Below are 16,201 nucleotides of genomic sequence, written 5' to 3' on the forward strand. Positions count from 1 at the left end.
TAAGTGGAACTGCAGCTCCACATAGGCTTAATTTTTTAGCCCTCCAGGTCGTCGCTTCATTGAGACACTATGATTACCTGGTATTTTGAAAGCATTAGGAATCCATTAAGTATTCGTCTCTGATGACCTTTACCTAAATGTAAGTGGCATCGTGATCCAGCTAAAGGGATTTTTCACACTTTATGAACCCACAAAATGTTTCTAATAATTGCTTATAACCGATCTCTATAGCCATAAGATACATCTTACAAGACTGATATCAATTTCAAAATGCTACATTAGCCACCTATGCAAAGATGCCATTATTACTCTTTAAAGCCACGTGTCTGTTAAACCTTGTAACGGGAATAGTAAGACAGAGCAGACGCAATATTTCACATAAAGGACGAAGCACGGGGAAGATAAATGCAGTGTCTGCTGTATCAGTCATTTCTATGGTACTCTGAATAATCAATGCTTCAGTTGAGTATGGAGGAATGACTCTCACGAGAGATCTCTGTATGAATTGACCGCCGTGTAGTGACGCTGATAATGGCTTCGGCGAATTGCGTCCATCTTTAATTTTAGCTTGTAAATCACAACCCGCAAGTAATGGGCTGCACTTAGAGAGGTCAGAGTTTATGTGTAAATCATTCTGGAGGACAAAGCTTGTGGTGTGAAGCTTTGCAGCTCTTTTTTTCCCCCGAAGGATATTTTTTTCTGATAGTGGGGGTTGGCAGTAGGCGTTCACAGCTCAGATCTAGCTCTGACCTTGGCCAGATGTCCACCAACACCGATACGTATGTGCGTGCACGCGTTTGTGTGTACGCCCTTCGTCTGCCAGGTTTTCGGAGAGTGCTTGCATCTACGGTAATAGGGAATGGCAGGCATTTTGTTGGGCTTTATTGCCACATGCCTCTTCCAATCCTGCCACTGATTAGAGCTGCCATTACTGGCACACCAACGTGAACGCGCGCTCTTACAAGGCAGACGTTGGCACACGCTCAAAGCTCTGGCCTTTGCATGTGATTAGCATCCCATTGCGTTGTCTTGTGCGGCGATCAAACGGAGCACAGAGTTGTGCTCTTGTCGAGGCCGATCGGGGGAAGTGACGGGTACGATGTCGCTCCACTTTTATTCAACTCATCAGGGTGCTGCCAGCTTTTGCAGCTAAGCAATTAGAGGCCCAGGCTGTCACAATTGAGCTTGATGGGGAAAACTCATTGTGGTGGCATGCAGGCAAACACGTGAACACAGATACAGGTGCTGGCACACACAGACGCGATACATCCACCCACATGCGCACAAGTACATAGTGTATGTATATTTACAATAAGCATGCAGGCGATTAGCTCAGAAAGTGCAGGTGTAAACTGTTAGTCATTGCTGATTCACAAGCAGCTGGCTGGCTTCCACACAGCCACTCACTCTGCTGCCTGTCAAATACACAGGCAGCCAGCGGCTTGAGGTGTGTGTCCATGTGTATGCGTGTGCAGATGTTCTTGAAATCCTGCTATTTAGCCAGACCTCCTCCTCCACTCCTCTTCCTCCTAGTTTTTGGCCTCACGTGTGCATATGTGTGTGTGAGTGTGCTTTAGTTAATGTGTAGATGTTTTTGCACATTTATGTCTGTGTGGACTTGCAGGGATTTGGCTGCTGCTTTCTCCTGGATGAAGCCAGTGGAAAGCTGAGGTCTGGATGACTTACTTATTTAGGAAAAATACACCAGAGATGGACAGCGTGCTGCTGTGCTGTCACATAATCACATGTGCATGGGTTTGAATTCATCCTGCTCTGTAGGTAACAGAGCCAGTGACCTTAGTAGCAATGCTATATTTCATTTTGGAGATTTTTTTCTCCCCCCAATAACAGCTAAAGTGATTCTGCTGCTGTTACGGTTTCAACAGACTGGTTCAGTCCCAGGTGGAGGCGCTCACCAGAGGGTTAAATGCTCTACCAGAAGCAGTCGACACACATATACGCACAGAAATGCTCATATGGCGGATTACTCAGTGGCGTGAGGTTTCCGATTAAGTCTAAATTTGCTTTCCAGCACATTCAATCAACCTAACTTGATTTTAAAGGACCTGCCATCAAACAGAGTTTTGGACTTATCCCTAACTTGCTTCTTTACTTCCTTGAAACCATCAGAAGAGTTTCATCCTGTCTTTGGGTGTTCTCCTCCTTAACAAAGTCATGTCAGTAGCAGGTTTCATATCTTCACCGGCCAACAAAAAAACATGAAGGATTCCATTCATCTTTATGGTTTAAGAAGATTCTCCTACTTATTATACGTATAATAATCAACTGGGTAGCTTTAAAAGTGTCTTTGAACGAAGATTACAACACGGTTGATTTTTTGGTCATGAAAGGTTTTAGAGTTCTGCTTTTACATAAGAGCATTCACAGTCTCAAGGTTGTCACAATATTACCATAAATTTGCCAAAAAGTTTAAATTTGAGAAGTTTCTCGAAGATTGACTTTTTCCCTTTTGGGGGAGTTATGCCAAGGTTCTGTGCAGTTTAATTTTTGTATGTGTGTGTGTGTGTTTGGTTCAATAAAGTTTGATGAACATCACAACTTTTCCAGTCGATACAGTGGAGCACAGTGTTCATCGAGTGTAGCAGAGTTTTCAGTTTCTAGTTTATTGACAGTAGGGAATGAAGTATGATGGTGTCAGAGGTTTGGGCCTTGGCTTTGTGTGCTCCCTCTTTGTAACACTAGCCGGCCCATACGCTACTGACAGCATCTGCTTGGCCCTTGGCGCCCTCATTGTGATTAGTGAGCCATTGATGTTGACATGAATCTCAGCTTCTGCTCACACACACACACACAAATCGCGGCACGCACTGGCGAAGGCGCTGTAGTCAGTTATGTGATCTGCACTATGAACTACGGGAACCTGTGAATGTGAGCCTCGAGGGATCAGGGGCGTGTGTGTGTGTGTGTGTGTGGCTTTATTTTTCATGTCTAAGATCTTGTGATCAAAACCAGAAAAGCCTTGCAATAAAATTGAGTCAAGCAATTATCTCTGTGCATGGAACTTAGCTCCAAGCCTAATCTTCATACTCACTTCATACTGTTCATATGAAGGAGCATTCAGTGGTACAGTGTAAAGCAGACTGCTCAAATTTATTCTGTTTCTTGCAAAGCTCGCTGTTGTGAGCTCACGTCTGGGCTCAGCTTCTGTTAAGTCATTTATTACTCTATATCTCTTTCAGCATTTTCTATTTGTGTATGTGAAACCTGTATGTTTGTGATAATGACTGCTTAAAGTAAAGGTAAAGTTAGAGATGCTTAGCATTTGCCTCTTTTTGTAGCATATTTGCTTGTTTGGAACATTCATTTGTAAAATCTTTTAATAGAAAACTGCAAGAGACTTTATTTGTTTTGGAAAATTTACCTGTTTAGGATGTGGCCAGTGGAGCCCAACCATTTTACCAGTGGACTGATATTATTGGCTCATTTTAGTTACTTGCTGACCTGTCAGTATCATCACTTGTAAGTGCCAAATAATTAAACATTTAAAAAGTACAGAAGAGATCAAAGAAACACCCTTCAACTATGTTGTGAGTTTCAACGTTGCCTAATTTGTCCACCAGGGGGCAGTCTGCAACTTCCCTGGTGGCAACATATGTCACACAACAATGAATAAATAAGTAACTATACACATGTCAGAAAAATCTGTTAGTGTTGTGTATGTCTGAAAGAAAAAGAAATATTGGATATTATATACTAAGATTGAATATTTTGAATATTAATGTTATCACATTATTGTCACTATCAGTCTTAAAAATCCTATATTTGAAGCCTAAATCTGGTGATTAAAACAAAACCCTTACAGGAAGTTACAGAGTAAGTTACGGTTACGAAGGATAGTGTGTAAAATGTACTACATTGTCATGCTGGCTCTCTGTTGTGGTTTACTAGCATGTTTCCGCTTGTGTTAGCTTGTCTTCAAGAGTAGGTAGCTAACTAGGCCTAAACTTCAGTTTCCAAAACCACAAATTTCACACACAAAAACCACCAAGTGGCACATATTTGTTTGATCAGGATTTTCATGTTTCATGTACGTGGATGTGCAGGTAGGAAGTATATTTACAGTTTTGAATGTGTGTGTGTGTGTGTGTGTGTGGAGACCTCTAATTATGTGCAGTAGCAGGTCTTGTCTGACAGAGACATTAAAATGATTAAAGCTGACCTGTCAGTCTCACATATCCACCCCCAACATCCAGCACTGCCACTCATTACATCTCTCCTCTTCTTCTCCTTTAGCCCAATGTGACCTTCATGTGCGACGTCTGTCTCTAGTCAACATTCACAACGAAGACAAGACAGAGCAAAAAAACATCTGAAGGAGAGATTACGACGAGAGCACACGGACGCGCGAGGGAGGAGAAGAAAAACAAGTAAGAAAGTAAAAACAGAACAAAGGGTGGAGAAGAAAAACACAGTGGCATCTTTTTCTATCTCTCACTGACAGCATGAATCAGAGAATAGAACAGGAGGAGGAATGGGGGGCATGTAAAATGAGCGAGGAATCAAAAGAAATAAGAAAGTGAATATAAGCAGAAAAAGCAAAACCATGCGGGGGGGAGGGTAGCAGTTGTCAAAACAGGACGTGGAAATTACAACCATTTTCAGGAACTCCCAGAAAGAAATTATTCTGCAGCGAGACAAAGAAAATGGAGAAAATGTATGACAGAGGAGAAAAAGAAAGGTGACCAAAAAAGAAAGAAAAAGGTGAATTTAGGCAGGATATTGGATTTCAGATTTCAAAGCATTTTGTTAAGAAAGACACTGAAGGTCACGTCTGTAACAAAGTGTATCTGTGTACGTGTGCGCGTAGCGTTTGCAGCTTGTCCTGACTGTGTATGTGCAAGTGGAAGGAAAGACGGCCATATTTATCTGAAAGTCGAAAAGTGGAAAACAAAGGGAGAAAAGAAAGAGAAGGAGAAAAGAGAAATGGATGATTGAATCTGACAAGCTGTGCACAGATTTTAAAGGTTAAGTTTACTGAAGATAGCTTTTATCGTTATTTCCGTCTTCTGAGGCTGAATGCAACAAAGCACAAGGTTGGAATTTCTGCCTTAGTAATTTTAGTTTGATTTGCTCTGAAATCTGAGTGTTCCAGCATTTTAAAATCAGATGAGAGAAGTTGATGAAACTTCACAGATCTTTGTTGGGTTTCAATTTTTAAAATGTAAAGTTGTTTTAAAGCGCTCACAACAATCGTAGAGGTACAATCGCATACTAATACGATCGCTTCGGTATCACTTCTCAGGCTACAAACGGGCTGCCATGATCATCTGATTAGTGGAAGTTTTGTTGGGGGTGTTAGACGGCATGGGCCAAAAGATTTAGCTGTGTGCTCCACTGGGAACATCTTTAGGGAAAAGTAAGCAAACAATAACGTAAATATACTGGGAACAGGACAATTGAAGTAATTGGACTCAGATGACCACAATAAGGCCACTCTTTTGGCTCTTAGTTCAGAATAAAGTGATGGATTAATAAAGAAATATATTAGCTTATCTTAGCATACAAGACAAAAACAGTAGCAGTTGGTAGCCTAGCAAAAATATTTCCTAATTGTAGCTGTAAAGCATGTTAAATAACTAAGCAGTTCTCTTTGGCTCGTTTGCATATTATGGTGCTGCAGTTGAGTATCATCAGTGTAATCAGGGTATGAACATTAGATGGCTGCTCTTCCATTCATAGAACCCAGGGTTATTTCTGTAACCACCTCACTGTGCTCTGTTTACTTCTGAAAGCAAAACCCGTGCCCTTGTCATAGAACACTGGATGTCACTATGTGCGTGTGTTTGTGTTTCAGTGGGTGGCCACCTCTTGTCTGATGTGTGTAAGATGAAGGGCTCTCTCATTTACAATCAGTTGTCAGCTTGATCGAGCGAGTGAGAGGCACAGCAGACTCGAGTAAATTGCCTCCGATAAAAAAAGTAATTTGTATCCCAACTTGCTCTTCCCAGAATTTAGACACGCACTAGCCAAAGAGGGAACTTGTTTAAACATGCACATATGCACTTGTATACCTTGATATCAACCAGGTAATGTGTACTCATAAACACAGAGCTGTGAGTAATCAGCCCAGGGCAACGTTCCTCTTTTCTTTTTTTTTGTCTTCTGCAGGTTTCTTTCCTGCACTGTCGCGTCTCGCTTATCCCTTGTTCTCTCTAATAATTCTGGTGCTCCCTCTCTTTCTACCTATCACTCTCACAGTGTGTGTTTATCTCTGTGAGGATATTGGTTGCCAATCATAAATAGCTTTTTCTCTGACAGCATGCCATCACAGGCCGAGTGAGCTGGGGGGAGTAGGGGGGTAGCAGAGGTGGGGAGAAGAGAGATTGAAAGAGCGATAGAAGGAGGAAGAGGAGAAAAATGCATGCAACGTGCAGGCAGAGGTTATGCACATCATGCCAGCCTGACAGGTGTCGGGTATGCACAGATAAATGTGTTGTGCTTAAATGCAAACACCCACAACACAAACCTGCTCCCTGAGCCACGTGTAGGACACCACAATAAATTCAATGAACACTGAACTGATTTTTTTTAATACAACAAAGCCGGCCTTTACCGAAAAACAGGCCTACGTTCGGCTACCTCCTCTTTAATTTGCTGCTCATGCTATTTGCAATTAACGCAGACTCAGCACTTTTCTGTGTTAAACTGTTACACCGATAAATTTGCTGTAATGACATTTCCTCCCTACGAATTCCATCAGTACGGCAAGAGTCATGTCGTACTCATTTCTCTTTGCTTACAGAAATCCCCTTTTGATTCGCTTGTTTTGTCCAATCCTTTCCAATTTCCAACTCAACACTTCCTGCAGAAATGTTTCACGTTGATAGCCCTCCAGCATTTACTGTAAAGACGTGTAATCCTTTCTTGGTATGCTTTTAATGAGAAGGATCTGCAGGAAATCTTAGGTCCTTAATGGGACTAAAGAAAACAAAATAGAAAGCATTGGAATTCATTAGTGGATAGTTAAAGGAATAGCTTGACATTTTGAGCAATAAGCTAAATAAAGCCACTGTCCAATTAACTTAGCACAGGAGAAATACATAGAAATGGGGAAAGGGTTATTCTGGCTTTGTCCACTGTTAATAAAAATCACATACTCGTGCTTAGCATGACTTAGAATGGCGCCCGTCAGCTGCAAAGCGATGCATCATATTATACAATACACTTTACATAATGAGGAGGTTCGGCCTCATTATATAAAGGCGAATGTGTCTTTTTTCACACACAGCTTAAAGTAAAACGCTAACTACTAATTAATTCCAACTGCTTCTGCTTTTATGTTACTTTCTTTTTTATCTCGACACTTTTCACAACAAAGCTTCACGTTAAAAGCTTTTGCACTAGCCTAAAGAGTGTTGGCTTTTGAACGGCTCTGTTGGTTTTTAATATGAGAACAATCTTTGAAGTGGACCCGTTTTGCTTTGTCTCTTTTTCTGTCACATGCGTCCTATTACACTGGCAGATGCTCATGTGGACAAAATTTTAAACAGTGAGGTAAGTTCAGACTGCTCTAAACATTCGATTTCCGACAGTTTTTTTCTGTTTTTGGCTCTGTTTTATGTCACAGAGAGAGGATAGCCTAGACGTGCTATTCAAACCTTCTGTTTGCAAGGGACAGCCAGTCAGAGGGGTGCAGGATGTAGGATAACTGAGGGTCTAAAGCAAACACAAATTTGCAAATGTACAAGAATAAAAATACAGAGCCTCTTTAAGAAGTGTTGAGTTTAACTGCAGTGTATATGCAACTGCATTTTTACTGCAACTGCAGAATTTAGTAGGAAATTTCTCATTATTTATCCAAACTTTACTTTTGTCCTTCATTTATGCCAGCCACAACTATGATCTACCCATCTATTTTCGTAACTGCTTGTCCAACCTTTCAAACACACATATACACCTGCAGCGATTTTGGAATCAATTAACGGACGCAGGAAGGACATGCAAATGCAGACAGCCGCAGCTGATAAGCAGGATTAAAATTCAAACCTTCTTTCTGTGAGGCCATGCTGGTAGCCTCCGCACAATCACGCCGACCCCGCCGTGCTTGTTATTTGGACGTTTATATGACGCGGTCATTGGTTATATTCAGACAGGCGAGAGATGAATCTTGCCCAAATGCCCTGTCACACACACTTTTACACACACTCGCACGCAGGTTCCCCTCCATCAAGTTTGATGAGTGTGAACCCGCTGCATCTGGCATTCCTCTGTCCTCTCTCTCCACGCCGCAGCAGTCCGTGTCTCTCTATTGATTCCAGCTTATCTTCCCGTAAACCTGGACCTCGTTTCTCCCCTCCTCCCATCTCCTCGCTTCACCACCTCCTACCCCTCCTTCCTCCTCATTGCTATCGATCAGCCCGTGTGTTCAACAAAGTAGAGAGCAGGCTGTGGTTAATGCAGTGCTGGGCCGGAGGGGCTCTGCACGAGACTCGTGTATCGCCTTTCTCTCCTAATGGTTCCAATCAGGCTCTAATAGACCCTGGGTTAGCCCATCAAGGCCCACTACTCTCTTCTCACTCTTCTCACCTTTCACTCATCCTTCCTTCTCATAAATAAATCTCTGTCTCCGCTACATGTCTGCCAGGTGCATTTTTAGCTGATGACTGTTGATTTCGCTAACCGATCCGATAGCTTTTGCTTCTGCTGAGTGTGCACACGCTTCTTCCAAAATGTCCTGCTTTGCATTTTTTACAGTAATGCTCATTCATTCCTGGGAGCTGCCCGGTAGAACCACAGTTTGCTAAGTTTAGCCATTGGGAACTGCCCAGTACCAAAAGCTGCCTTTCATTATCCCTTCTTTCAGTCGCTGAACATACTGTGTCTCTAGCTGGGTTAAGTGCATTTCTCAAGGGTACCTTCATTGTTGTGGATTCGGGGAAAAGAGTCTCTTAACATTTGTTGTTTTTCAGTCAGCAATTTAAATGGAATGACAAGTAGAACTAAAGTATGACACACTAGATGCTAGCATTACCTTTAACTAGCAGAGAGTTTGATAGTTTTTGACATTTGTTGTGGCAGGTATGTAAGAAAAACAAAGACTTCTAGGAACAGCTTTAAGCTCCTGTTAATTTTGTTTTGTAAAAACTTGGATTATGTCATTAAATTGTCATTTAAATCAGTCCTGACTAGGGATGGGTACCGGTGTTCTGACATAAACGGTAGTAACCAGACCGAAAAGCAGCGCACATTTCGGTGCTTTTTTTTCCTGAGCTGTGATACACTTCTAGCCAATCATTTTACGTTTCCGAGGATAGTAGGCGGGCCCAGGTACGTACGTTCTTTTAGAGCAGAGCTACAGATTAAAAATGCCCAAGGCGAAGCGGTCAAAGTCTGGCTGTACTTCACAGCAAAAGATGCAAACTCAGCAGCCTGCAACAAGTGCTTTAAGCTGATACTGTGATACTGTCAAAGGAGGTAACTCCTCAAATCCGATGAAACACCTGGCGACGCATAGCGTTTTTTTAAAAGCCGAGAAATGCGCCGTATTTGATAGCTTGCTGCGAGACCTCACACCGAGCGCATCTACTGCGGGTGGGTTGCCTGTTATCGGACCCCGGAGTTAGCAACATCCCCCAAAAACACGAAGAGGAGAGTCCTGGCCCCTAGCCCTGCCAGTGTAGCAGAAATGATGAGGATGATGATGCAGCAGCAGCCGTTCTTCTCTGCGTGAGTAGCTTAATGTTGTTCGTGTGTAATTTACGTTGAGTAGGCTAACCACGTTATTACATTAATGCAGGTAAGGTGAACTAGCAAACATCATCATAGCTACATGCGGCTGTCTTCTTGTTTGATGGCAGATGCTCCCTTCACCCTGGCCAAAAAGGCTCAAATGACCAAAGAAAAAGTGGAAAACAGCTAAACATGAGAGGTTTTTGGACAAAGTTTGTGTTTTTTCCATTGATTAAGCACTGCTTCCAGCCAAGAGTGATACCATATATGCCCTATAGCTGCAGAAAAGGCTAACATTGCTATCTTTTTACAAAAAAACAGCTAAACATGAGAGGTTTTTGGACAAAGTTTGTGTTTTTTCCATTGATTAAGCACTGCTTCCAGCCAAGAGTGATACCATATATGCCCCATAGCTGCAGAAAAGGCTAACATTGTTACCTTTTTACAAAAAAACAGCTGAACATGAGAGGTTTTTGGACCAATTTTGTGTTCTCCATTCTTTAAGCACCGGTTTGAGCACCGTTTGAGCACCGGCACCGTTTCAAAAGTACCGATTTGGCACCGGTATCGGATAAAACCTAAACGATACCCATCCCTAGTCCTGACAGTCAGTCAGACCATATATTGGCTGATATTAGCTATTTACTGATATATCAGAATTAACATTTATAAAAACCAAGTACAATATAGAAAAGATGGGAGATACACCCTTCAACCAGTGTTAATGTTACACAGTTTTTACAACATTTGGAGCTGGCTGTGACAGATGACTGCCCCTCCCTGAGCCTGGTTCTGCTGGAGGTTTCTTCTTCTTTACCATATAATATAAAGCCCCTTGAGGCAACTGTTGTTGTAATTTGGCCCTAAAAATACAATTGAATTGAATTGATTTGAATTGAATTGAACTCGACAAAGGTCATGTGTTTTCATGCCTCCATCAACTAAAAGCAATGTAAACTGTGTATTTTCCTCTCTCTGTGATGTTTATGGACCAGTTTTGGTGCTGAAATCTGTAAAAGGTCTGATGTTTGTCCTGTGTGCTATAAAAAGCCTGTTTGACATTTATAACCATTTTTCTAGAGAAGCAGCTTTGTGGCTTTGGTGAGAAAGAGGCTAAAAGATGACATCTCATGACAAATGTTTTTTTTCCCCTCTCTCTGCTGTTTAGGACATTCTCCAATCATGTATTTGTTTATTAGGGCAACTCAATAAAGAGTAGACATGCACCCAGTAGTGGTCTTGTGTATGCCTATCTATGCCATGCATTCAGACTTCTGACGTAAATTCTAGAAAAAGTAGCTATACAGAAAAATGACCACAGTTAGCGTTTGACATGCAGCTGGCAATTTTAGATGTCAACAACAAAAAAAGAAAAACAAATTTAAATCCCAGAGAAGAGAACTTATCATAAACCTAAACGTTTACACAACAGTCGTGTCTCACCCGTTCAGTCCTAGACAAATATCGTCTGTCATTCCACTTATCTCTCCGTCAGTGTCCACCCTCCCCACCTCCCACCACCGCAGAGATGTGTGAGCCGCTCGTATAGGAGTCCAGCTAGGTGCAACCTTTATGCCCTATGGCACCTCACTGGGATCCAGGGCTCTGGGCTCAGCATGAACTGCTGAACTCTTCCCGAAAGTACAGACCTGAGGAGAAGGGAGAGGACAGAGAGAGTGGGAGGGAAAGCAAAGGAGTGCTACTGGACAATTAGCCCCCCTAGGAGCATAGTAGGTGGTTCCCCCAAGCTAGAATACACTGAGAGTATTTCAGCAAGTGGCAGCCAGAGAGAAGGGGAGACAGTGTGTGTGTGTGTGTTTCTGTGTGTGTGTCATGCACGTAGTGTAGTTTGCATTCATATGCCCCGCAGTTGTTGTTCTGAAATGAGACAGAACATCGGGTGCCCACAGGCGTAAATACGACCATTTCTATTATTCAGAGCTGATTACAGGGCGGAATCATACAGCGGTGAATACTTTTTAATGAGCTCTGAAATACAACAGAGAAAGTTTATCAGATTTTTTGTTTGTCTGAATCTGGCTGGCAGGGAACAACGAGCCTATTTGCCTGAGTGATTTGATTAGTGCGCTGGTGTGTGAGGAGCAGGTTGCAACATATGTGAGTGGTAACTCTGAAATAAATGAATGTGCGCAACTGCGGGAGTACTTAACGACACGTGATAAATCATCCCTGTTATTGTTTTGTATGTGCGTACAGCACCTGTGTTTATTGGGCACATGAATTCATGCGTTGGAATACACGTGTGCTTTCCATTTCAAGAAGTACGTAGATATATACAAAAAAAAACAAGTCCTAAATTGTTTCTTTGTGTCCACGTTTGTTTCAGCCTTCTATTCACAAACCAGTCCACCACCTTGAGCAAGGCGGATTGACCTGTGACCAAACAGTAATCGTGGACGAGTGTGCTCACACTTTTGTATGACAGGTCAGACTGCACTATCCCAGCATCCCCTGGGCCTGCACACAGGGCAGGCAGGTCACGGCAGGGCAGAGTGCACGTGGATTTTACCGTTTCCTCGCTGCAGTCATGTGTGCTCGTCAGAAACAACACAGCCGGGCTGTCAGCACAAGGTCATCCAGAGAAAAAAAGGAGAGAGAGAGAGTTAGATGGAGAGGCTGGGAGAGAGAAAAACAGACAGTGTGTCTGCCCGTGCATAAATAACCTGGTTATTGTTGACTAATCACATTTCTTAAATGTCATGTAAATTAAAAACCTAGTTTCAGGTTAAAGGATTACAATAAATCTCTTACCGACCTAGTTGCACACTGAAAATAGCTAGAGCACGCAGTGCTACTTAAACAGACAGCCAACAGATCAATACACCCACAACCGAGGCAAACGGTAGATAAACTTTAAACTGTCGTTTTAGATTTCAAGTTCATGTTTAGTTGACCATTTTTGATATAATTTTCTTAATCGATGGGTTGACCAGAAAGCTGGAGGAGCAAAGAGCCTTCAGCTTAACAATAGACTATATAAATGTGCTAATATATTCAATTGAATTCAGTTTTATTTATATAGTGCCAAATCAGAACAACAATCACTTCAATGTCCTAAAGACCCTACAATCGAGAGACAAAACCTCAACAGTCATATGACTCCCTTATGAGACAACGCTTAGCGACAGCGGGAAGGAAAAACTCCCTTTTAACAGGAAGAAACCTCTGGTAGAACCAGACTCAGTGAGGGGCAGCTAGGTGTTCTGTAAATGGAATAAGTGTTGTCAGTCTTATTTATGCCTGGCATGAGCATTTTGGTGGACCAGCAGATTTAGCTTCATTTAGCCAGCAGGGCCCGCCTCCTCTAGTCCTTGAATAAGTCAGGTGACACTGGAGCTGGATGGGAAAAGGTCCCATTTGCCATACTCTATGACCTCAATAAACACTTAGTGGTTTATTGAATAGAACATGATGTTCGTTTGGTAAATAATGGCCCAGGTGGGAGTCGAGAAAAAGAAGAAAAAACAGTATACGCTTTGTGACACGCCCGGATGGCTACAGCAAAACTGATCTAACCAGGTTTCACACCAGGGCTTCTTCCATTAGTGTAACATTCAACACGTCTTTTATGTACAGTCTATGCGAGGGGTAGGCAACTCCAGGCCTCGAGTGGCGGTGTCCGGCAGGTTTCAGATGTGTCCTTCATCCAACACAGCTGATTCAAATGGCTAAATGACCTCCTCAACATGTCTTGTAGTTCTCCAGAGGCCTGGTAATGAACTAATCATTTGATTCAGGTGTGTTGACCCAGGGTGATATATAAAACCTGCAGGATACCGGCACCTGAGGCCTGGAGTTGCCCATCCCTGTTCTATGCCATCAGTTTTCCTGTAGCACATCTTTGTCAACCCCAGCTGGATTGTTTTTCCTTATCTTTGCATTCACCCGGATTAATATATCACTTTTAAAGTGTAGTCCAGCTGTGCTATACAAGTACATACATTTTTTTTCTTGAATTTTATGATCTTGACAAGGTTTGCTCATTTTATGGATTTTACCACAGAAGCTGACGCAGTGATGCAATTAACTGTTTTAGTGATTGGTCGGGATTAAACTCTGGACCTCAAGGGCACAGGGTGGAGTACCGGTGATTAAAGACATTTATATGCAGTGAAAACTCCCCACTATAATTTAAACTTGAGATGTTGTCTTAGGTTGGTTGCCATCTCCTTGAGGGAGATAATGATTGCTGCAAAGGGATTTCATAGATTCAGTCAGATACTCCTCAAAATATATTTGATACAGCTACTGTGTTAGCATACAATTGCCTATTTAAACATCCTGCAGACACGGAGGAGCATTAGCATTCATTTGAAGTTGTAGCTGTCACTTCATGAATATCCAATATTCACTTTCCTTCTAGCTGTTGTTTATTTTCTATCTTCTTCAGTGAAATATCTGAAGCCGTAGCTGCTAAATCATTCACTGCTACCTGCTGTGGATGGCAACAAAGCTGATAAGACGGGTGAGCCTCAATTAAAACATTAAAGCTGCAAGCCCTGAAAGCAAAACAATTAGCTAAAAGATGCTAAAATGCCTCCAAAGCTGAGGGGGGAACTGCAGCTCCTGTGACAGGTCTCCATGAGTTCATTAGGATGGTAATCCCTTCCAAATGCATGTATCTGTTTGAGCCATTGTTGATCTAAAATATTTAGTCTTGCAGCTTTAATTTGTGATCGGGAGCTTTTCCAGCATGTTAAAATGATTGAGCTCAATTTACCTTTGATTTTTTTTTTTTTATATTTGCAACAGTTACATCACGTGACCGACTCGAATCAGGGTTCAGGTGTTGTCACGGCTTGCACTGAGAAATCTGTAGGTGTTAAATGGCCACGCTCAATCCCCAAGTCTTTCGTCCACAGTCTGCTTCCATCAACCGTGTATACACTGTCGCAGACCAAAGGCACAGATGGTCCTGCTGTCGTCAGCGTCTGCACGTCAGCGCATCTGGTTTCATCTCGCCTTGTCCTCCTCTTCTATCAGTTCCTCGGGTCTGAGCAGGTGTTTGGCCCGCAGTCAGAGTCCAAATCAGATCCATTTCATCTGTAATCAGCTGGAGCCCCTGGCACTGATGGAAGAGATCAGAGGGCCGATTAAAAAATTATAAGCCGACCACGCCTGACCAGCCGACCATGACACGGACAAGGCGGCAAAACAGAACGGAGGGGGCAAGTTTGTGCCAATGAGGGGGAGCTACAGGAGGGATGAAAGGAAAGATAGAGTTTTGAAGGCTGGCAAAATCTCCCAGGGGAGGGACATGAAAGAGCAGGGCTCTGGGGGAAGTAAGCAGTGATGGAGGCTAAGATGTTACTCTGTGATCTCACAGGATTCGTGTGTGTTTGTGTGTTTTTTTTATTCCATCAAGTGGAAAGAGGTCATTTAAAGTCAAATGCGTTGCTCAGTTCTGCTTCAAATTGGGGTAATTACAATGGGAAGTAAATTCCAATCACCATGTGAAAAGAAAGTTAATGACATTAACTTGATGTTTTTGAACTGCTTGATGCCCCAACGCTGTTTAGCAAATCATTAATTGTGAGAAAATTGTGGCAAATCATGTTCTCAGGTGCATGAAAACTGATGGGTGGCTCACATACTGATGACAGCTGCTTTAAAGGAGCTCAAATAGCGTTTAGGAGCCGTTCACAAGGTATTGGATGTATCAGAAAGACCATCACCATTCAGATACACACACACACACACACATTAAGTCACTATGTGGAGCTGATCAAATCCCCATTTGATTATCTTTCATCTGTGCCAGCTCGACAACAGCAGTCTGCCTAGGCTGTCAGCACACACACACACACACACACACACACACACACACACACACACACAACTGAAAACACACAGCTGTTTATTGTGCGCTGGTCAGCATAAAGAGACTCAGCACACTTATTTGTTTACACCTATTCACTGATATGCTAGTTATTCTGTCACTTAAATGAAGGCTTGCTCATGCTTGATATTGCTTTAAAGCGTATATGCAAACCAGAAGGGCTCTCATACACACATACACACGCACACACACTCTACCTGCTTTAAGTGACCACCTGCGTCTGTGTACTCTCAGATGGAGAGTGCACATGGAGTGGGAATGTGTGTGTGTGTTTTACTGTCAGTGTCTACTCCATTAGTGCCACACTCTGAGTGAAATCACTGCATCAGATGTGTTAGGTCCAGCTCTCTGGACTGGATCTAGCTTCTCACCGTACTTCCATAGAGCAGTGGGGTCTCCCACCCCCTTCCTCCAAAGTCCGGTTGCACACATGGCTCTAGAGGACTGAGATAAAATAGCAAACAAGTCCATGACTTCCTTCCCCACAAGTCATCAATTTTGCAGGTTCACTGAAACATGATATATTTCTTTTTTGCTTTGTTTTTATAACCGTTTTGCTCAGGACTTAAGCTCCATACTTTAAAATCTTTCCTTTGATGTATCACCACAACATTTAAACTCCAGGCATTTAACTAAAGCTTTACTTTAAGA

At 42.5% G+C, this 16,201-nt stretch overlaps 1 protein-coding gene across 1 annotated transcript in view; it reads left to right on the forward strand.

The window, feature by feature from the left end:
* The window catches only part of sema4c (sema domain, immunoglobulin domain (Ig), transmembrane domain (TM) and short cytoplasmic domain, (semaphorin) 4C), a 119,185-nt gene that overhangs the window by 43,297 nt on the left and 59,687 nt on the right, over positions 1-16,201 (forward strand). Inside the window, exon 2 of the mRNA XM_085367057.1 lies at positions 4,255-4,388. The gene's annotated coding sequence lies outside the window, so the exon portion shown is untranslated. The remainder of the gene's footprint in view (positions 1-4,254; positions 4,389-16,201) is intronic.

The sequence above is a fragment of the Diplotaxodon limnothrissa genome, linkage group LG12 (assembly GCF_057381915.1).
Source record: "Diplotaxodon limnothrissa isolate DT_005_m linkage group LG12, D_limnothrissa_male_GT1.1, whole genome shotgun sequence".
NCBI lineage: Eukaryota > Metazoa > Chordata > Actinopteri > Cichliformes > Cichlidae > Diplotaxodon > Diplotaxodon limnothrissa.